We start from the raw sequence: 22,745 nt of genomic DNA, 5'->3' as shown, positions 1-22,745 counted from the left end.
GAATACCTGCGGGTTAGCACGTCACACAGTACTCGTTTGGGTTGGGTGTTCCCATACAGAATCTCTCCATGCTGCCTAATGTTTTCCTAACGTCACACTCGTCACGTACTTCACTTTTATTTCATAATCATTTCTGAGAGGTAAAGGAATTGCATGACAACCTGCAGAGCTAGTGGCGTCAAAATTAACACACATACTTGATGTGACTCAAAAGCCGAACGAGTTACTTTCCGACGTTGTTTTAGATGTGCAAGTGCCAGTCAAAACTCGCGGTGACGGCACTCTGCCGACCATTTCGCCAGTTAACACCGGTATTGTTGTGTGTGTTTCAAGCTCAAGAGCATCTCCAAGCAGAAAATGGTCAACAGAAACATTCAGACGGTTTCGTACTGCTCAATTGCTACATTAAAACGGTATGTTTCTTTTTCAGAACTGAAAAAAAAACCGAGCGTGAGAGCATTCGAACCTGTAATCTTCAGATCCGAAGTCCGACGCCTTATCCATTCGGCCACACGGTTACTAGCGACCAAGTATAACTTGTATACGACTCATCTCGTAACGCTCACACCCCTGAGGAATAGTGTTTTCGTTCCACACAGCCGCTGCCCCTTGCTCTTTCCCACCCAAACGTTACATTCAACCTCTTACGAGACCGACCAAATATAGACTGGGAAACAGGACCACACACTTTGTGAAATTCGGAATCGAAGGCAGGGCGTCCCTCGCCGCATTTGCTACCATGGCCATTTGCTACTTCTGCAGAAGCGGCGGCGGCGGCGACGACGACGACGACGACGACGACGACGACGACGACCGCGAGAGGCTCTGAGATATGTGAGAAATTCATCTATAAAATGTAATTCAGACTGCCTCGTCCCAACTTATGCTGTACCGCTTTGGCAAATGCTTTATCTGCGCCATTCGCCTTAATCACATCTGAGCGTAATTCTTAATAAAACGCTTGACGCTAATTGTTCGTCATCACAGATACTGTTTGCTATACGGCCACGACGCGCAACTGATTTCCAAAATTCGTCTTCCTCCTCTGAGGATGGGAACTCACGACCCCTGGTTTACTAGACCAATGCTCCACCACTGAGCTAAAGAGGCGCGGCCTAGTGGTACTCTTGCGTACTTCGTCCTTACGGTCGTCTGGGTCATCAGACTTGAGCTGACAACACTTCATATTACCGACTACTATTTGCAGGTATGGCGATCCATTACTGCTTGGCTACACATCTGACACGTAACCGATGTGCTCTCCAAACAACAACACTTGCATTTCAGAACATGTCTTTCACACATGTCTACAAAATCACCTTTACCTTCAAATACAGTTTTCTTGCGACTGACACAGACGTAGGCAAAGTTAAAAGTTGCTATTTCCATTACATCACGTTAATCAGAAAAACGGTAATTTACATCTGCAGCGGAACAAAATTCAGTTCCGCCCAGCGTGAACTCGAACTCTCGACCCTGAGATTAAGAATATCATGTTCTACTGACTGAGCTAGCAGGCTGCCTCGGTAAATACCTGCGGGTTAGCACGTCACACAGTACTCGTTTGGGTTGGGTGGTCCCATACAGAATCTCTCCATGCTGCCTAAGGTTTTCCCAACGTCACACTCGTCACGTACTTCACTTTTATTTAATAATCATTTCTGAGAGGTAAAGGAATTGCATGACAACCTGCAGAGCTAGTGGCGTCAAAATTAACACACATACTTGATGTGACTCAAACGCCGAACGAGTTACTTTCCGACGTTGTTTTAGATGTGCAAGTGCCAGTCAAAACTCACGGTGACGGCACTCTGCCGACCATTTCGCTAGTTAACACCGGTCTTGTTGTGTGTGTTTCAAGCTCAAGAGCATCTCCAAGCAGAAAATGGTCAACAGAAACATTCAGACGGTTTCGTACTGCTCAATTGCTACATTAAAACGGTATGTTTCTTTTTCAGAACTGGAAAAAAACCGAGCATGACAGCATTCGAACCTGTCATTTTCAGATCCGAAGTCTGACGCCTTATCCATTCGGCCACACGGTCACTAGCGACCAAGTATAACTTGTATACGACTCATCTCGTAACGCTCACACCCCTGAGGAATAGCGTTTTCGTTCCACACAGCCTCTGCCCCTTGCTCTTTCCCACCCAAACGTTACATTCAACCTCTTACGAGACCGACCAAATATAGACTGGGTAACAAGACCACACACTTTGTGCATTCGAAATCGAAGGCAGGGCGTCCCTCGCCGCATTTGCTACCATGGCCATTTGCTACTTCTGCAGAAGCGGCGGCGGCGACGACGACGACGACGACGATGACCGCGAGAGGCTCTGAGATATGTGAGAAATTAATCTATAAAATGTAATTCAGACTGCCTCGTCCCACCTTATGCTGTACCGCTTTGGCAAATGCTTTATCTGCGCCATTCGCCTTAATCACATCTGAGCGAATTTTTAATAAAACGCTTGACGCTAATTGTTCGTCATCACAGATACTGTTTGCTATACGGCCACGACGCGCAACTGATTTCCAAAATTCGTCTTCCTCCTCTGAGGATGGGAACTCACGACCCCTGGTTTACTAGACCAGTGCTCTACCACTCAGCTAAAGAGGCGCGGCCTAGTGGTACTCTTGCGTACTTCGTCCTTACGGTCGTCTGGATCATCAGACTTGAGCTGACAACACTTCATATTACCGACTACTATTTGCAGGTATGGCGATCCATTACTGCTTGGCTACACATCTGACACGTAACCGATGTGCTCTCCAAACAACAACACTTGCATTTCAGAACATGTCTTTCACACATGTCTACAAAATCACCTTTACCTTCAAATACAGTTTTCTTGCGACTGACAGAACGTAGGCAAAGTTAAAAGTTGCTATTTCCATTACATCACGTTAATCAGAAAAACGGTAATTTACATCTACAGCGGAACAAAATTCAGTTACGCCCAGCGTGGGGCTCGAACCCTCGACCCTGAGGTTAAGAATATCATGTTCCACCGACTGGGCTAGCAGGCTGCCTCGGTAAATACCTGCGGGTTAGCACGTCACACAGTACTCGTTTGGGTTGGGTGGTCCCATACAGAATCTCTCCATGCTGCCTAATGTTTTCCCAACGTCACACTCATCACGTACTTCACTTTTATTTCATAATCATTTCTGAGAGGTAAAGGAATTGCATGACAACCTGCAGAGCTAGTGGCGTCAAAATTAACACACATACTTGATGTGACTCAAAAGCCGAACGAGTTACTTTCCGACGTTGTTTTAGATGTGCAAGAGCCAGTCAAAACTCACGGTGACGGCACTCTGCCGACCATTTCGCTAGTTAACACCGGTCTTGTTTTGTGTGTTTCAAGTTCAAGAGCATCTCCAAGCAGAAAATGGTCAACAGAAACATTCAGACGGTTTCGTACTGCTCAATTGCTACATTAAAACTGTATGTTTCTTTTTCAGAACTGGAAAAAAACCGAGCGTGACAGCATTCGAACCTGTCATCTTCAGATCTGAAGTGCGACGCCTTATCCATTCGGCCACACGGTCACTAGCGACCAAGTATAACTTGTATACGACTCATCTCTTAACGCTCACACCCCTGAGGAATAGTGTTTTCGTTCCACACAGCCGCTGCCCCTTGCTCTTTCCCACCCAAACGTTACATTCAACCTCTTACGAGACCGACCAAATATAGACTGGGAAACAAGACCACACACTTTGTGCATTCGAAATCGAAGGCAGGGCGTCCCTCGCCGCATTTGCTACCATGGCCGTTTGCTACTTCTGCAGAAGCGGCGGCGGCGACGACGACGACGACGACGACGACGACGACGACGACGACGACGACGACGACCGCGAGAGGCTCTGAGATATGTGAGAAATTCATCTATAAAATGTAATTCAGACTGCCTCGTCCCACCTTATGCTGTACCGCTTTGGCAAATGCTTTATCTGCGCCATTCGCCTTAATCACATCTGAGCGTAATTCTTAATAAAACGCTTGACGCTAATTGTTCGTCATCACAGATACTGTTTGCTATACGGCCACGACGCGCAACTGATTTCCAAAATTCGTCTTCTTCCTCTGAGGATGTGAACTCACGACCCCTGGTTTACTAGACCAGTGCTCTACCACTGAGCTAAAGAGGCGCGGCCTAGCGGTACTCTTGCGTACTTCGTCATTACGGTCGTCTGGATCATCAGACTTGAGCTGACAACACTTCATATTACCGACTACTATTTGCAGCTATGGCGATCCATTACTGCTTGGCTACACATCTGACACGTAACCGATGTGCTCTCCAAACAACACTTGCATTTCAGAACATGCCTTTCACACATGTCTACAAAATCACCTTTACCTTCAAATACAGTTTTCTTGCGACTGACAGAACGTAGGCAAAGTTAAAAGTTGCTATTTCCATTACATCACGTTAATCAGAAAAACGGTAATTTACATCTGCAGCGGAACAAAATTCAGTTCCGCCCAGCGTGGGGCTCGAACCCTCGACCCTAATAATATCATGTTCTACCGACTGAACTAACGGCTGCCTCGGTAAATACCTGCGGGTTAGCACGTCACACAGTACTCGTTTGGGTTGGGTGGTCCCATACAGAATCTCTCCATGCTGCCTAAGGTTTTCCCAACGTCACACTCGTCACGTACTTGACTTTTATTTCATAATCATTTCTGAGAGGTATAGGAATTGCATGACAACCTGCAGAGCTAGTGGCGTCAAAATTAACACACATACTTGATGTGATTCAAAAGCCGAACGAGTTACTTTCCGACGTTGTTTTAGATGTGCAAGTGCCAGTCAAAACTCGCGGTGACGGCACTCTGCCGACCATTTCGCTAGTTAACACCGGTCTTGTTGTGTGTGTTTCAAGCTCAAGAGCATCTCCAAGCAGAAAATGGTCAACAGAAACATTCAGACGGTTTCGTACTGCTCAATTGCTACATTAAAACGGTATGTTTCTTTTTCAGAACTGGAAAAAAACCGAGCGTGACAGCATTCGAACCTGTCATCTTCAGATCTGAAGTGCGACGCCTTATCCATTCGGCCACACGGTCACTAGCGACCAAGTATAACTTGTATACGACTCATCTCTTAACGCTCACACCCCTGAGGAATAGTGTTTTCGTTCCACACAGCCGCTGCCCCTTGCTCTTTCCCACCCAAACGTTACATTCAACCTCTTACGAGACCGACCAAATATAGACTGGGAAACAAGACCACACACTTTGTGCATTCGAAATCGAAGGCAGGGCGTCCCTCGCCGCATTTGCTACCATGGCCATTTGCTACTACTGCAGAAGCGGCGACGACGACGACGACGACGACGACGACGACGACGACGACGACGACCGCGAGAGGCTCTGAGATATGTGAGAAATTAATCTATAAAATGTAATTCAGACTGCCTCGTCCCACCTTATGCTGTACCGCTTTGGCAAATGCTTTATCTGCGCCATTCGCCTTAATCACATCTGAGCGTAATTCTTAATAAAACGCTTGACGCTAATTGTTCGTCATCACAGATACTGTTTGCTATACGGCCACGACGCGCAACTGATTTCCAAAATTCGTCTTCCTCCTCTGAGGATGGGAACTCACGACCCCTGGTTTACTAGACCAGTGCTCTACCACTGAGCTAAAGAGGCGCGGCCTAGTGGTACTCTTGCGTACTTCGTCCTTACGGTCGTCTGGATCATCAGACTTGAGCTGACAACACTCCATATTACCGACTACTATTTGCAGCTATGGCGATCCATTACTGCTTGGCTACACATCTGACACGTAACCGACGTGCTCTCCAAACAACACTTGCATTTCAGAACATGTCTTTCACACATGTCTACAAAATCACCTTTACCTTCAAATACAGTTTTCTTGCGACTGACAGAACGTAGGCAAAGTTAAAAGTTGCTATTTCCATTACATCACGTTAATCAGAAAAACGGTAATTTACATCTACAGCGGAACAAAATTCAGTTACGCCCAGCGTGGGGCTCGAACCCTCGACCCTGAGGTTAAGAATATCATGTTCCACCGACTGGGCTAGCAGGCTGCCTCGGTAAATACCTGCGGGTTAGCACGTCACACAGTACTCGTTTGGGTTGGGTGGTCCCATACAGAATCTCTCCATGCTGCCTAATGTTTTCCCAACGTCACACTCATCACGTACTTCACTTTTATTTCATAATCATTTCTGAGAGGTAAAGGAATTGCATGACAACCTGCAGAGCTAGTGGCGTCAAAATTAACACACATACTTGATGTGACTCAAAAGCCGAACGAGTTACTTTCCGACGTTGTTTTAGATGTGCAAGAGCCAGTCAAAACTCACGGTGACGGCACTCTGCCGACCATTTCGCTAGTTAACACCGGTCTTGTTTTGTGTGTTTCAAGTTCAAGAGCATCTCCAAGCAGAAAATGGTCAACAGAAACATTCAGACGGTTTCGTACTGCTCAATTGCTACATTAAAACTGTATGTTTCTTTTTCAGAACTGGAAAAAAACCGAGCGTGACAGCATTCGAACCTGTAATCTTCAGATCCGAAGTCCGACGCCTTATCCATTCTGCCACACGGTCACTAGCGGCCAGGTATAACTTGTATACGACTCATCTCGTAACGCTCACACCCCTGAGGAATAGTGTTTTCGTTCCACACAGCCGCTGCCCCTTGCTCTTTCCCACCCAAACGTTACATTCAACCTCTTACGAGACCGACCAAATATAGACTGGGAAACAAGACCACACACTTTGTGCATTCGAAATCGAAGGCAGGGCGTCCCTCGCCGCATTTGCTACCATGGCCGTTTGCTACTTCTGCAGAAGCGGCGGCGGCGACGACGACGACGACGACGACGACGACGACGACGACGACGACGACGACGACGACGACGACCGCGAGAGGCTCTGAGATATGTGAGAAATTCATCTATAAAATGTAATTCAGACTGCCTCGTCCCACCTTATGCTGTACCGCTTTGGCAAATGCTTTATCTGCGCCATTCGCCTTAATCACATCTGAGCGTAATTCTTAATAAAACGCTTGACGCTAATTGTTCGTCATCACAGATACTGTTTGCTATACGGCCACGACGCGCAACTGATTTCCAAAATTCGTCTTCTTCCTCTGAGGATGTGAACTCACGACCCCTGGTTTACTAGACCAGTGCTCTACCACTGAGCTAAAGAGGCGCGGCCTAGCGGTACTCTTGCGTACTTCGTCCTTAAGGTCCTCTGGGTCATCAGACTTGAGCTGACAACACTTCATATTACCGACTACTATTTGCAGCTATGGCGATCCATTACTGCTTGGCTACACATCTGACACGTAACCGATGTGCTCTCCAAACAACACTTGCATTTCAGAACATGCCTTTCACACATGTCTACAAAATCACCTTTACCTTCAAATACAGTTTTCTTGCGACTGACAGAACGTAGGCAAAGTTAAAAGTTGCTATTTCCATTACATCACGTTAATCAGAAAAACGGTAATTTACATCTGCAGCGGAACAAAATTCAGTTCCGCCCAGCGTGGGGCTCGAACCCTCGACCCTAATAATATCATGTTCTACCGACTGAACTAACGGCTGCCTCGGTAAATACCTGCGGGTTAGCACGTCACACAGTACTCGTTTGGGTTGGGTGGTCCCATACAGAATCTCTCCATGCTGCCTAAGGTTTTCCCAACGTCACACTCGTCACGTACTTGACTTTTATTTCATAATCATTTCTGAGAGGTATAGGAATTGCATGACAACCTGCAGAGCTAGTGGCGTCAAAATTAACACACATACTTGATGTGATTCAAAAGCCGAACGAGTTACTTTCCGACGTTGTTTTAGATGTGCAAGTGCCAGTCAAAACTCGCGGTGACGGCACTCTGCCGACCATTTCGCTAGTTAACACCGGTCTTGTTGTGTGTGTTTCAAGCTCAAGAGCATCTCCAAGCAGAAAATGGTCAACAGAAACATTCAGACGGTTTCGTACTGCTCAATTGCTACATTAAAACGGTATGTTTCTTTTTCAGAACTGGAAAAAAACCGAGCGTGACAGCATTCGAACCTGTCATCTTCAGATCTGAAGTGCGACGCCTTATCCATTCGGCCACACGGTCACTAGCGACCAAGTATAACTTGTATACGACTCATCTCTTAACGCTCACACCCCTGAGGAATAGTGTTTTCGTTCCACACAGCCGCTGCCCCTTGCTCTTTCCCACCCAAACGTTACATTCAACCTCTTACGAGACCGACCAAATATAGACTGGGAAACAAGACCACACACTTTGTGCATTCGAAATCGAAGGCAGGGCGTCCCTCGCCGCATTTGCTACCATGGCCATTTGCTACTACTGCAGAAGCGGCGACGACGACGACGACGACGACGACGACGACAGCGAGAGGCTCTGAGATATGTGAGAAATTCATCTATAAAATGTAATTCAGACTGTCTCGTCCCACCTTATGCTGTACCGCTTTGGCAAATGCTTTATCTGCGCCATTCGCCTTAATCACATCTGAGCGTAATTCTTAATAAAACGCTTGACGCTAATTGTTCGTCATCACAGATACTGTTTGCCATACGGCCACGACGCGCAACTGATTTCCAAAATTCGTCTTCCTCCTCTGAGGATGGGAACTCACGACCCCTGGTTTACTAGACCAGTGCTCCACCACTGAGCTAAAGAGGCGCGGCCTAGTGGTACTCTTGCGTACTTCGTCCTTACGGTCGTCTGGGTCATCAGACTTGAGCTGACAACACTTCATATTACCGACTACTATTTGCAGGTATGGCGATCCATTACTGCTTGGCTACACATCTGACACGTAACCGATGTGCTCTCCAAACAACAACACTTGCATTTCAGAACATGTCTTTCACACATGTCTACAAAATCACCTTTACCTTCAAATACAGTTTTCTTGCGACTGACACAGACGTAGGCAAAGTTAAAAGTTGCTATTTCCATTACATCACGTTAATCAGAAAAACGGTAATTTACATCTGCAGCGGAACAAAATTCAGTTTCGCCCAGCGGGAACTCGAACCCTCGACCCTGAGCTTAAGAATATCATGTTCTACTGACTGAGCTAGCAGGCTGCCTCGGTAAATACCTGCGGGTTAGCACGTCACACAGTACTCGTTTGGGTTGGGTGGTCCCATACAGAATCTCTCCATGCTGCCTAATGTTTTCCCAACGTCACACTCGTCACGTACTTCACTTTTATTTAATAATCATTTCTGAGAGGTAAAGGAATTGCATGACAACCTGCAGAGCTAGTGGCGTCAAAATTAACACACATACTTGATGTGACTCAAAAGCCGAACGAGTTACTTTCCGACGTTGTTTTAGATGTGCAAGTTCCAGTCAAAACTCGCGGTGACGGCACTCTGCCGACCATTTCGCTAGTTAACACCGGTCTTGTTGTGTGTGTTTCAAGCTCAAGAGCATCTCCAAGCAGAAAATGGTCAACAGAAACATTCAGACGGTTTCGTACTGCTCAATTGCTACATTAAAACGGTATGTTTCTTTTTCAGAACTGGAAAAAAACCGAGCGTGACAGCATTCGAACCTGTCATCTTCAGATCCGAAGAGCGACGCCCTATCCATTCGGCCACACGGTCACTAGCGACCAAGAATAACTTGTATACGACTCATCTCTTATCGCTCACACCCCTGAGGAATAGTGTTTTCGTTCCACACAGCCGCTGCCCCTTGCTCTTTCCCACCCAAACGTTACATTCAACCCCTTACGAGACCGACCACATATAGACTGGGAAACAAGACCACACACTTTGTGCATTCGGAATCGAAGGCAGGGCGTCCCTCGCCGCATTTGCTACCATGGCCATTTGCTACTTCTGCAGAAGCGGCGGCAGCGACGACGACGACGACGACGACGACGACGACGACCGCGAGAGGCTCTGAGATATGTGAGAAATTCATCTATAAAATGTAATTCAGACTGCCTCGTCCCACCTTATGCTGTACCGCTTTGGCAAATGCTTTATCTGCGCCATTCGCCTTAATCACATCTGAGCGTAATTCTTAATAAAACGCTTGACGCTAATTGTTCGTCATCACAGATACTGTTTGCTATACGGCCACGACGCGCAACTGATTTCCAAAATTCGTCTTCCTCCTCTGAGGATGGGAACTCACGACCCCTGTTTTACTAGACCAGTGCTCTACCACTGAGCTAAAAAGGCGCGGCCTAGCGGTACTCTTGCGTACTTCGTCCTTACGGTCGTCTGGATCATCAGACTTGAGCTGACAACACTTCATATTACCGACCACTATTTGCAGCTATGGCGATCCATTACTGCTTGGCTACACATATGACACGTAACCGATGTGCTCTCCAAATAACAACACTTGCATTTCATAACATGTCTTTCACACATGTCTACAATATCACCTTTACCTTCAAATACAGTTTTCTTGCGACTGACAGAGACGTAGGCAAAGTTAAAAGTTGCTATTTCCATTACATCACGTTAATCAGAAAAACGGTAATTTACATCTGCAGCGGAACAAAATTCCGTTACGCCCAGCGTGGGGCTCGAACCCTCGACCCTGTGATTAAGAATATCATGCTCTACCGACTGAGCTAGCCGGCTGCCTCGGTGAATACCTGCGGGTTAGCACGTCACACAGTACTCGTTTGGGTTGGGTGTTCCCATACAGAATCTCTCCATGCTGCCTAATGTTTTCCTAACGTCACACTCGTCACGTACTTCACTTTTATTTCATAATCATTTCTGAGAGGTAAAGGAATTGCATGACAACCTGCAGAGCTAGTGGCGTCAAAATTAACACACATACTTGATGTGACTCAAAAGCCGAACGAGTTACTTTCCGACGTTGTTTTAGATGTGCAAGTGCCAGTCAAAACTCGCGGTGACGGCACTCTGCCGACCATTTCGCCAGTTAACACCGGTATTGTTGTGTGTGTTTCAAGCTCAAGAGCATCTCCAAGCAGAAAATGGTCAACAGAAACATTCAGACGGTTTCGTACTGCTCAATTGCTACATTAAAACGGTATGTTTCTTTTTCAGAACTGAAAAAAAAACCGAGCGTGAGAGCATTCGAACCTGTAATCTTCAGATCCGAAGTCCGACGCCTTATCCATTCGGCCACACGGTTACTAGCGACCAAGTATAACTTGTATACGACTCATCTCGTAACGCTCACACCCCTGAGGAATAGTGTTTTCGTTCCACACAGCCGCTGCCCCTTGCTCTTTCCCACCCAAACGTTACATTCAACCTCTTACGAGACCGACCAAATATAGACTGGGAAACAGGACCACACACTTTGTGAAATTCGGAATCGAAGGCAGGGCGTCCCTCGCCGCATTTGCTACCATGGCCATTTGCTACTTCTGCAGAAGCGGCGGCGGCGGCGACGACGACGACGACGACGACGACGACGACGACGACGACGACGACGACGACGACCGCGAGAGGCTCTGAGATATGTGAGAAATTCATCTATAAAATGTAATTCAGACTGCCTCGTCCCAACTTATGCTGTACCGCTTTGGCAAATGCTTTATCTGCGCCATTCGCCTTAATCACATCTGAGCGTAATTCTTAATAAAACGCTTGACGCTAATTGTTCGTCATCACAGATACTGTTTGCTATACGGCCACGACGCGCAACTGATTTCCAAAATTCGTCTTCCTCCTCTGAGGATGGGAACTCACGACCCCTGGTTTACTAGACCAATGCTCCACCACTGAGCTAAAGAGGCGCGGCCTAGTGGTACTCTTGCGTACTTCGTCCTTACGGTCGTCTGGGTCATCAGACTTGAGCTGACAACACTTCATATTACCGACTACTATTTGCAGGTATGGCGATCCATTACTGCTTGGCTACACATCTGACACGTAACCGATGTGCTCTCCAAACAACAACACTTGCATTTCAGAACATGTCTTTCACACATGTCTACAAAATCACCTTTACCTTCAAATACAGTTTTCTTGCGACTGACACAGACGTAGGCAAAGTTAAAAGTTGCTATTTCCATTACATCACGTTAATCAGAAAAACGGTAATTTACATCTGCAGCGGAACAAAATTCAGTTCCGCCCAGCGGGAGCTCGAACTCTCGACCCTGAGATTAAGAATATCATGTTCTACTGACTGAGCTAGCAGGCTGCCTCGGTAAATACCTGCGGGTTAGCACGTCACACAGTACTCGTTTGGGTTGGGTGGTCCCATACAGAATCTCTCCATGCTGCCTAAGGTTTTCCCAACGTCACACTCGTCACGTACTTCACTTTTATTTAATAATCATTTCTGAGAGGTAAAGGAATTGCATGACAACCTGCAGAGCTAGTGGCGTCAAAATTAACACACATACTTGATGTGACTCAAACGCCGAACGAGTTACTTTCCGACGTTGTTTTAGATGTGCAAGTGCCAGTCAAAACTCACGGTGACGGCACTCTGCCGACCATTTCGCTAGTTAACACCGGTCTTGTTGTGTGTGTTTCAAGCTCAAGAGCATCTCCAAGCAGAAAATGGTCAACAGAAACATTCAGACGGTTTCGTACTGCTCAATTGCTACATTAAAACGGTATGTTTCTTTTTCAGAACTGGAAAAAAACCGAGCATGACAGCATTCGAACCTGTCATTTTCAGATCCGAAGTCTGACGCCTTATCCATTCGGCCACACGGTCACTAGCGACCAAGTATAACTTGTATACGACTCATCTCGTAACGCTCACACCCCTGAGGAATAGCGTTTTCGTTCCACACAGCCTCTGCCCCTTGCTCTTTCCCACCCAAACGTTACATTCAACCTCTTACGAGACCGACCAAATATAGACTGGGTAACAAGACCACACACTTTGTGCATTCGAAATCGAAGGCAGGGCGTCCCTCGCCGCATTTGCTACCATGGCCATTTGCTACTTCTGCAGAAGCGGCGGCGGCGACGACGACGACGACGACGATGACCGCGAGAGGCTCTGAGATATGTGAGAAATTAATCTATAAAATGTAATTCAGACTGCCTCGTCCCACCTTATGCTGTACCGCTTTGGCAAATGCTTTATCTGCGCCATTCGCCTTAATCACATCTGAGCGAATTTTTAATAAAACGCTTGACGCTAATTGTTCGTCATCACAGATACTGTTTGCTATACGGCCACGACGCGCAACTGATTTCCAAAATTCGTCTTCCTCCTCTGAGGATGGGAACTCACGACCCCTGGTTTACTAGACCAGTGCTCTACCACTGAGCTAAAGAGGCGCGGCCTAGTGGTACTCTTGCGTACTTCGTCCTTACGGTCGTCTGGATCATCAGACTTGAGCTGACAACACTTCATATTACCGACTACTATTTGCAGGTATGGCGATCCATTACTGCTTGGCTACACATCTGACACGTAACCGATGTGCTCTCCAAACAACAACACTTGCATTTCAGAACATGTCTTTCACACATGTCTACAAAATCACCTTTACCTTCAAATACAGTTTTCTTGCGACTGACAGAACGTAGGCAAAGTTAAAAGTTGCTATTTCCATTACATCACGTTAATCAGAAAAACGGTAATTTACATCTACAGCGGAACAAAATTCAGTTACGCCCAGCGTGGGGCTCGAACCCTCGACCCTGAGGTTAAGAATATCATGTTCCACCGACTGGGCTAGCAGGCTGCCTCGGTAAATACCTGCGGGTTAGCACGTCACACAGTACTCGTTTGGGTTGGGTGGTCCCATACAGAATCTCTCCATGCTGCCTAATGTTTTCCCAACGTCACACTCATCACGTACTTCACTTTTATTTCATAATCATTTCTGAGAGGTAAAGGAATTGCATGACAACCTGCAGAGCTAGTGGCGTCAAAATTAACACACATACTTGATGTGACTCAAAAGCCGAACGAGTTACTTTCCGACGTTGTTTTAGATGTGCAAGAGCCAGTCAAAACTCACGGTGACGGCACTCTGCCGACCATTTCGCTAGTTAACACCGGTCTTGTTTTGTGTGTTTCAAGTTCAAGAGCATCTCCAAGCAGAAAATGGTCAACAGAAACATTCAGACGGTTTCGTACTGCTCAATTGCTACATTAAAACTGTATGTTTCTTTTTCAGAACTGGAAAAAAACCGAGCGTGACAGCATTCGAACCTGTCATCTTCAGATCTGAAGTGCGACGCCTTATCCATTCGGCCACACGGTCACTAGCGACCAAGTATAACTTGTATACGACTCATCTCTTAACGCTCACACCCCTGAGGAATAGTGTTTTCGTTCCACACAGCCGCTGCCCCTTGCTCATTCCCACCCAAACGTTACATTCAACCTCTTACGAGACCGACCAAATATAGACTGGGAAACAAGACCACACACTTTGTGCATTCGAAATCGAAGGCAGGGCGTCCCTCGCCGCATTTGCTACCATGGCCGTTTGCTACTTCTGCAGAAGCGGCGGCGGCGACGACGACGACGACGACGACGACGACGACGACGACGACCGCGAGAGGCTCTGAGATATGTGAGAAATTCATCTATAAAATGTAATTCAGACTGCCTCGTCCCACCTTATGCTGTACCGCTTTGGCAAATGCTTTATCTGCGCCATTCGCCTTAATCACATCTGAGCGTAATTCTTAATAAAACGCTTGACGCTAATTGTTCGTCATCACAGATACTGTTTGCTATACGGCCACGACGCGCAACTGATTTCCAAAATTCGTCTTCTTCCTCTGAGGATGTGAACTCACGACCCCTGGTTTACTAGACCAGTGCTCTACCACTGAGCTAAAGAGGCGCGGCCTAGCGGTACTCTTGCGTACTTCGTCATTACGGTCGTCTGGATCATCAGACTTGAGCTGACAACACTTCATATTACCGACTACTATTTGCAGCTATGGCGATCCATTACTGCTTGGCTACACATCTGACACGTAACCGATGTGCTCTCCAAACAACACTTGCATTTCAGAACATGCCTTTCACACATGTCTACAAAATCACCTTTACCTTCAAATACAGTTTTCTTGCGACTGACAGAACGTAGGCAAAGTTAAAAGTTGCTATTTCCATTACATCACGTTAATCAGAAAAACGGTAATTTACATCTGCAGCGGAACAAAATTCAGTTCCGCCCAGCGTGGGGCTCGAACCCTCGACCCTAATAATATCATGTTCTACCGACTGAACTAACGGCTGCCTCGGTAAATACCTGCGGGTTAGCACGTCACACAGTACTCGTTTGGGTTGGGTGGTCCCATACAGAATCTCTCCATGCTGCCTAAGGTTTTCCCAACGTCACACTCGTCACGTACTTGACTTTTATTTCATAATCATTTCTGAGAGGTATAGGAATTGCATGACAACCTGCAGAGCTAGTGGCGTCAAAATTAACACACATACTTGATGTGATTCAAAAGCCGAACGAGTTACTTTCCGACGTTGTTTTAGATGTGCAAGTGCCAGTCAAAACTCGCGGTGACGGCACTCTGCCGACCATTTCGCTAGTTAACACCGGTCTTGTTGTGTGTGTTTCAAGCTCAAGAGCATCTCCAAGCAGAAAATGGTCAACAGAAACATTCAGACGGTTTCGTACTGCTCAATTGCTACATTAAAACGGTATGTTTCTTTTTCAGAACTGGAAAAAAACCGAGCGTGACAGCATTCGAACCTGTCATCTTCAGATCTGAAGTGCGACGCCTTATCCATTCGGCCACACGGTCACTAGCGACCAAGTATAACTTGTATACGACTCATCTCTTAACGCTCACACCCCTGAGGAATAGTGTTTTCGTTCCACACAGCCGCTGCCCCTTGCTCTTTCCCACCCAAACGTTACATTCAACCTCTTACGAGACCGACCAAATATAGACTGGGAAACAAGACCACACACTTTGTGCATTCGAAATCGAAGGCAGGGCGTCCCTCGCCGCATTTGCTACCATGGCCATTTGCTACTACTGCAGAAGCGGCGACGACGACGACGACGACGACGACGACGACGACGACGACGACCGCGAGAGGCTCTGAGATATGTGAGAAATTAATCTATAAAATGTAATTCAGACTGCCTCGTCCCACCTTATGCTGTACCGCTTTGGCAAATGCTTTATCTGCGCCATTCGCCTTAATCACATCTGAGCGTAATTCTTAATAAAACGCTTGACGCTAATTGTTCGTCATCACAGATACTGTTTGCTATACGGCCACGACGCGCAACTGATTTCCAAAATTCGTCTTCCTCCTTTGAGGATGGGAACTCACGACCCCTGGTTTACTAGACCAGTGCTCTACCACTGAGCTAAAGAGGCGCGGCCTAGTGGTACTCTTGCGTACTTCGTCCTTACGGTCGTCTGGATCATCAGACTTGAGCTGACAACACTTCATATTACCGACTACTATTTGCAGCTATGGCGATCCATTACTGCTTGGCTACACATCTGACACGTAACCGATGTGCTCTCCAAACAACACTTGCATTTCAGAACATGTCTTTCACACATGTCTACAAAATCACCTTTACCTTCAAATACAGTTTTCTTGCGACTGACAGAACGTAGGCAAAGTTAAAAGTTGCTATTTCCATTACATCACGTTAATCAGAAAAACGGTAATTTACATCTACAGCGGAACAAAATTCAGTTACGCCCAGCGTGGGGCTCGAACCCTCGACCCTGAGGTTAAGAATATCATGTTCCACCGACTGGGCTAGCAGGCTGCCTCGGTAAATACCTGCGGGTTAGCACGTCACACAGTACTCGTTTGGGTTGGGTGGTCCCATACAGAATCTCTCCATGCTGCCTAATGTTTTCCCAACGTCACACTCATCACGTACTTCACTTTTATTTCATAATCATTTCTGAGAGGTAAAGGAATTGCATGACAACCTGCAGAGCTAGTGGCGTCAAAATTAACACACATACTTGATGTGACTCAAAAGCCGAACGAGTTACTTTCCGACGTTGTTTTAGATGTGCAAGAGCCAGTCAAAACTCACGGTGACGGCACTCTGCCGACCATTTCGCTAGTTAACACCGGTCTTGTTTTGTGTGTTTCAAGTTCAAGAGCATCTCCAAGCAGAAAATGGTCAACAGAAACATTCAGACGGTTTCGTACTGCTCAATTGCTACATTAAAACTGTATGTTTCTTTTTCAGAACTGGAAAAAAACCGAGCGTGACAGCATTCGAACCTGTCATCTTCAGATCCGAAGAGCGACGCCTTATCCATTCGGCCACACGGTCACTAGCGACCAAGTATAACTTGTATACGACTCATCTCTTAACGCTCACACCCCTGAGGAATAGTGTTTTCGTTCCACACAGCCGCTGCCCCTTGCTCTTTCCCACCCAAACGTTACATTCAACCTCTTACGAGACCGACCAAATATAGACTGGGAAACAAGACCACACACTTTGTGCATTCGAAATCGAAGGCAGGGCGTCCCTCGCCGCATTTGCTACCATGGCCGTTTGCTACTTCTGCAGAAGCGGCGGCGGCGACGACGACGACGACGACGACGACGACGACGACCGCGAGAGGCTCTGAGATATGTGAGAAATTCATCTATAAAATGTAATTCAGACTGCCTCGTCCCACCTTATGCTGTACCGCTTTGGCAAATGCTTTATCTGCGCCATTCGCCTTAATCACATCTGAGCGTAATTCTTAATAAAACGCTTGACGCTAATTGTTCGTCATCACAGATACTGTTTGCTATACGGCCACGACGCGCAACTGATTTCCAAAATTCGTCTTCTTCCTCTGAGGATGTGAACTCACGACCCCTGGTTTACTAGACCAGTGCTCTACCACTGAGCTAAAGAGGCGCGGCCTAGCGGTACTCTTGCGTACTTCGTCCTTAAGGTCCTCTGGGTCATCAGACTTGAGCTGACAACACTTCATATTACCGACTACTATTTGCAGCTATGGCGATCCATTACTGCTTGGCTACACATCTGACACGTAACCGATGTGCTCTCCAAACAACACTTGCATTTCAGAACATGCCTTTCACACATGTCTACAAAATCACCTTTACCTTCAAATACAGTTTTCTTGCGACTGACAGAACGTAGGCAAAGTTAAAAGTTGCTATTTCCATTACATCACGTTAATCAGAAAAACGGTAATTTACATCTGCAGCGGAACAAAATTCAGTTCCGCCCAGCGTGGGGCTCGAACCCTCGACCCTAATAATATCATGTTCTACCGACTGAACTAACGGCTGCCTCGGTAAATACCTGCGGGTTAGCACGTCACACAGTACTCGTTTGGGTTGGGTGGTCCCATACAGAATCTCTCCATGCTGCCTAAGGTTTTCCCAACGTCACACTCGTCACGTACTTGACTTTTATTTCATAATCATTTCTGAGAGGTATAGGAATTGCATGACAACCTGCAGAGCTAGTGGCGTCAAAATTAACACACATACTTGATGTGATTCAAAAGCCGAACGAGTTACTTTCCGACGTTGTTTTAGATGTGCAAGTGCCAGTCAAAACTCGCGGTGACGGCACTCTGCCGACCATTTCGCTAGTTAACACCGGTCTTGTTGTGTGTGTTTCAAGCTCAAGAGCATCTCCAAGCAGAAAATGGTCAACAGAAACATTCAGACGGTTTCGTACTGCTCAATTGCTACATTAAAACGGTATGTTTCTTTTTCAGAACTGGAAAAAAACCGAGCGTGACAGCATTCGAACCTGTCATCTTCAGATCTGAAGTGCGACGCCTTATCCATTCGGCCACACGGTCACTAGCGACCAAGTATAACTTGTATACGACTCATCTCTTAACGCTCACACCCCTGAGGAATAGTGTTTTCGTTCCACACAGCCGCTGCCCCTTGCTCTTTCCCACCCAAACGTTACATTCAACCTCTTACGAGACCGACCAAATATAGACTGGGAAACAAGACCACACACTTTGTGCATTCGAAATCGAAGGCAGGGCGTCCCTCGCCGCATTTGCTACCATGGCCATTTGCTACTACTGCAGAAGCGGCGGCGACGACGACGACGACGACGACGACGACGACGACGACGACGACAGCGAGAGGCTCTGAGATATGTGAGAAATTCATCTATAAAATGTAATTCAGACTGTCTCGTCCCACCTTATGCTGTACCGCTTTGGCAAATGCTTTATCTGCGCCATTCGCCTTAATCACATCTGAGCGTAATTCTTAATAAAACGCTTGACGCTAATTGTTCGTCATCACAGATACTGTTTGCCATACGGCCACGACGCGCAACTGATTTCCAAAATTCGTCTTCCTCCTCTGAGGATGGGAACTCACGACCCCTGGTTTACTAGACCAGTGCTCCACCACTGAGCTAAAGAGGCGCGGCCTAGTGGTACTCTTGCGTACTTCGTCCTTACGGTCGTCTGGGTCATCAGACTTGAGCTGACAACACTTCATATTACCGACTACTATTTGCAGGTATGGCGATCCATTACTGCTTGGCTACACATCTGACACGTAACCGATGTGCTCTCCAAACAACAACACTTGCATTTCAGAACATGTCTTTCACACATGTCTACAAAATCACCTTTACCTTCAAATACAGTTTTCTTGCGACTGACACAGACGTAGGCAAAGTTAAAAGTTGCTATTTCCATTACATCACGTTAATCAGAAAAACGGTAATTTACATCTGCAGCGGAACAAAATTCAGTTTCGCCCAGCGGGAACTCGAACCCTCGACCCTGAGCTTAAGAATATCATGTTCTACTGACTGAGCTAGCAGGCTGCCTCGGTAAATACCTGCGGGTTAGCACGTCACACAGTACTCGTTTGGGTTGGGTGGTCCCATACAGAATCTCTCCATGCTGCCTAATGTTTTCCCAACGTCACACTCGTCACGTACTTCACTTTTATTTAATAATCATTTCTGAGAGGTAAAGGAATTGCATGACAACCTGCAGAGCTAGTGGCGTCAAAATTAACACACATACTTGATGTGACTCAAAAGCCGAACGAGTTACTTTCCGACGTTGTTTTAGATGTGCAAGTTCCAGTCAAAACTCGCGGTGACGGCACTCTGCCGACCATTTCGCTAGTTAACACCGGTCTTGTTGTGTGTGTTTCAAGCTCAAGAGCATCTCCAAGCAGAAAATGGTCAACAGAAACATTCAGACGGTTTCGTACTGCTCAATTGCTACATTAAAACGGTATGTTTCTTTTTCAGAACTGGAAAAAAACTGAGCGTGACAGCATTCGAACCTGTAATCTTCAGATCCGAAGTCCGACGCCTTATCGCATTCGAACCTGTAATCTTCAGATCCGAAGTCCGACGCCTTATCCATTCGGCCACACGGTCACTAGCAACCAAGTATAACTTGTATACGACTCATCTCGTAACGCTCAAACCCCTGAGGAATAGTGATTTCGTTCCACACAGCCGCTGCCCCTTTCTCTTTCCAACCCAAACGTTACTATCAACCTCTTACGAGACCGACAAAATATAGACTGGGAAACAAGACCACACACTTTGTGCATTCGGAATCGAAGGCAGGGCGTCCCTCGCCGCATTTGCTACCATGGCCATTTGCTACTTCTGCAGAAGCGGCGGCGGCGGCGGCGGCGGCGACGACGACGACGACGACGACGACCGCGAGAGGCTCTGAGATATGAGAGGAATTCATCTATAAAATGTAATTCTGACTGCCTCGTCCCACCTTATGCTGTACCGCTTTGGCAAATGCTTTATCTGCGCCATTCGCCTTAATCACATCTGAGCGTAATTCTTAATAAAACGCTTGTCGCTAATTGTTCGTCATCACAGATACTGTTTGCTATACGGCCACGACGCGCAACTGATCTCCAAAATTCGCCTTCCTCCTCTGAGGATGGGAACTCACGACCCCTGGTTTACTAGACCAGTGCTCTACCACGGAGCTAAAGAGGCGCGGCCTAGCGGTACTCTTGCGTACTTCGTCATTACGGTCGTCTGGATCATCAGACTTGAGCTGACAACACTTCATATTACCGACTACTATTTGCAGCTATGGCGATCCATTACTGCTTGGCTACACATCCGACACGTAACCGATGTGCTCTCCAAACAACAACACTTGCATTTCAGAACATGTCTTTCACACATGTCTACAAAATCACCTTTACCTTCAAATACAGTTTTCTTGCGACTGACAGAGACGTAGGCAAAGTTAAAAGTTGCTATTTCCATTACATCACGTTAATCAGAAAAACGGTAATTTACATCTGCAGCGGAACAAAATTCCGTTCCGCCCAGTGTGGGGCTCGAACCCTCGACCCTGCAATTAAGATTATCATGCACTACCGACTGAGCTAGCCAGCTGCCTCGGTGAATACATGCCGGTCTAGCACGTCACACAGTACTCCTTTGGGTTGGGTGGTTCCATACAGAATCTCTCCATGCTGCCTAATGTTTTCCTAACGTCACACTCGTCACGTACTTCACTTTTATTTCATAATCATTTCGGAGAGGTAAAGGAATTGCATGACAACCTGCAGAGCTAGTGGCGTCAAAATTAACACACATACTTGATGTGACTCAAAAGCCGAACGAGTTACTTTCCGACGTTGTTTTAGATGTGCAAGTGCCAGTCAAAACTCGCGGTGACGGCACACTGCCGACCATTTCGCTAGTTAACACCGGTCTTGTTGTGTGTGTTTCAAGCTCAAGAGCATCTCCAAGCAGAAAATGGTCAACAGAAACATTCAGACGGTTTCGTACTGCTCAATTGCTACATTAAAACGGTATGTTTCTTTTTCAGAACTGGAAAAAAACCGAGGGTGACAGCATTCGAACCTGTAATCTTCAGACCCGAAGTCCGACGCCTTATCCATTCGGCCACACGGTCACTAGCGACCAAGTATAACTTGTATACGACTCATCTCGTAACGCTCACACCCCTGCGGAATAGTGTTTTCGTTCCACACAGCCGCTGCCCCTTGCTCTTTCCCACCCAAACGTTACATTCAACCTCTTACGAGACCGACCAAGTATAGACTGGGAAACAAGACCACACACTTTGTGCATTCGGAATCGAAGGCAGGGCGACCCTCGCCGCATTTGCTACCATGGCCATTTGCTACTTCTGCAGAAGCGGCGGCGGCGACGACGACGACGACGACGACGACGACGACGACGACGACGACGACCGCGAGAGGCTCTGAGATATGTGAGAAATTCATCTATAAAATGTAATTCAGACTGCCTCGTCCCACCTTATGCTGTACCGCTTTGGCAAATGCTTTATCTGCGCCATTCGCCTTAATCACATCTGAGCGTAATTCTTAATAAAACGCTTGTCGCTAATTGTTCGTCATCACAGATACTGTTTGCTATACGCCCACGACGCGCAACTGATCTCCAAAATTCGAATTCCTCCTCTGAGGATTCGAACTCACGACCCCTGGTTTACTAGACCAGTGCTCTACCACTGAGCTAAAGAGGCGCGGCCTAGCGGTACTCTTGCGTACTTCGTCCTTACTGTCGTCTGGATCATCAGACTTGAGCTGACAACACTTCATATTACCGACTACTATTTGCAGCTATGGCGATCCATTACTGCTTGGCTACACATCTGACACGTAACTGATGTGCTCTCCAAACAACAACACTTGCATTTCAGAACATGTCTTTCACACATGTCTACAAAATCACCTTTACCTTCAAATACAGTTTTCTTGCGACTGACAGAGACGTAGGCAAAGTTAAAAGTTGCTATTT

At 46.7% G+C, this 22,745-nt stretch overlaps 1 non-coding gene across 1 annotated transcript; it reads right to left on the bottom strand.

The window, feature by feature from the left end:
- Window positions 1-22,397: 22,397 nt before the first annotated feature.
- Window positions 22,398-22,470, bottom strand: Trnat-agu (transfer RNA threonine (anticodon AGU)). Its single transcript has one exon. It is a non-coding gene; the product is annotated as a tRNA-Thr (tRNA).
- Window positions 22,471-22,745: the final 275 nt, after the last annotated feature.

Source organism: Schistocerca gregaria, chromosome 1 (genome assembly GCF_023897955.1).
Source record: "Schistocerca gregaria isolate iqSchGreg1 chromosome 1, iqSchGreg1.2, whole genome shotgun sequence".
Classification (NCBI taxonomy): Eukaryota; Metazoa; Arthropoda; class Insecta; order Orthoptera; family Acrididae; genus Schistocerca; species Schistocerca gregaria.
This window is presented reverse-complemented; position numbering and strand designations above follow the sequence as displayed.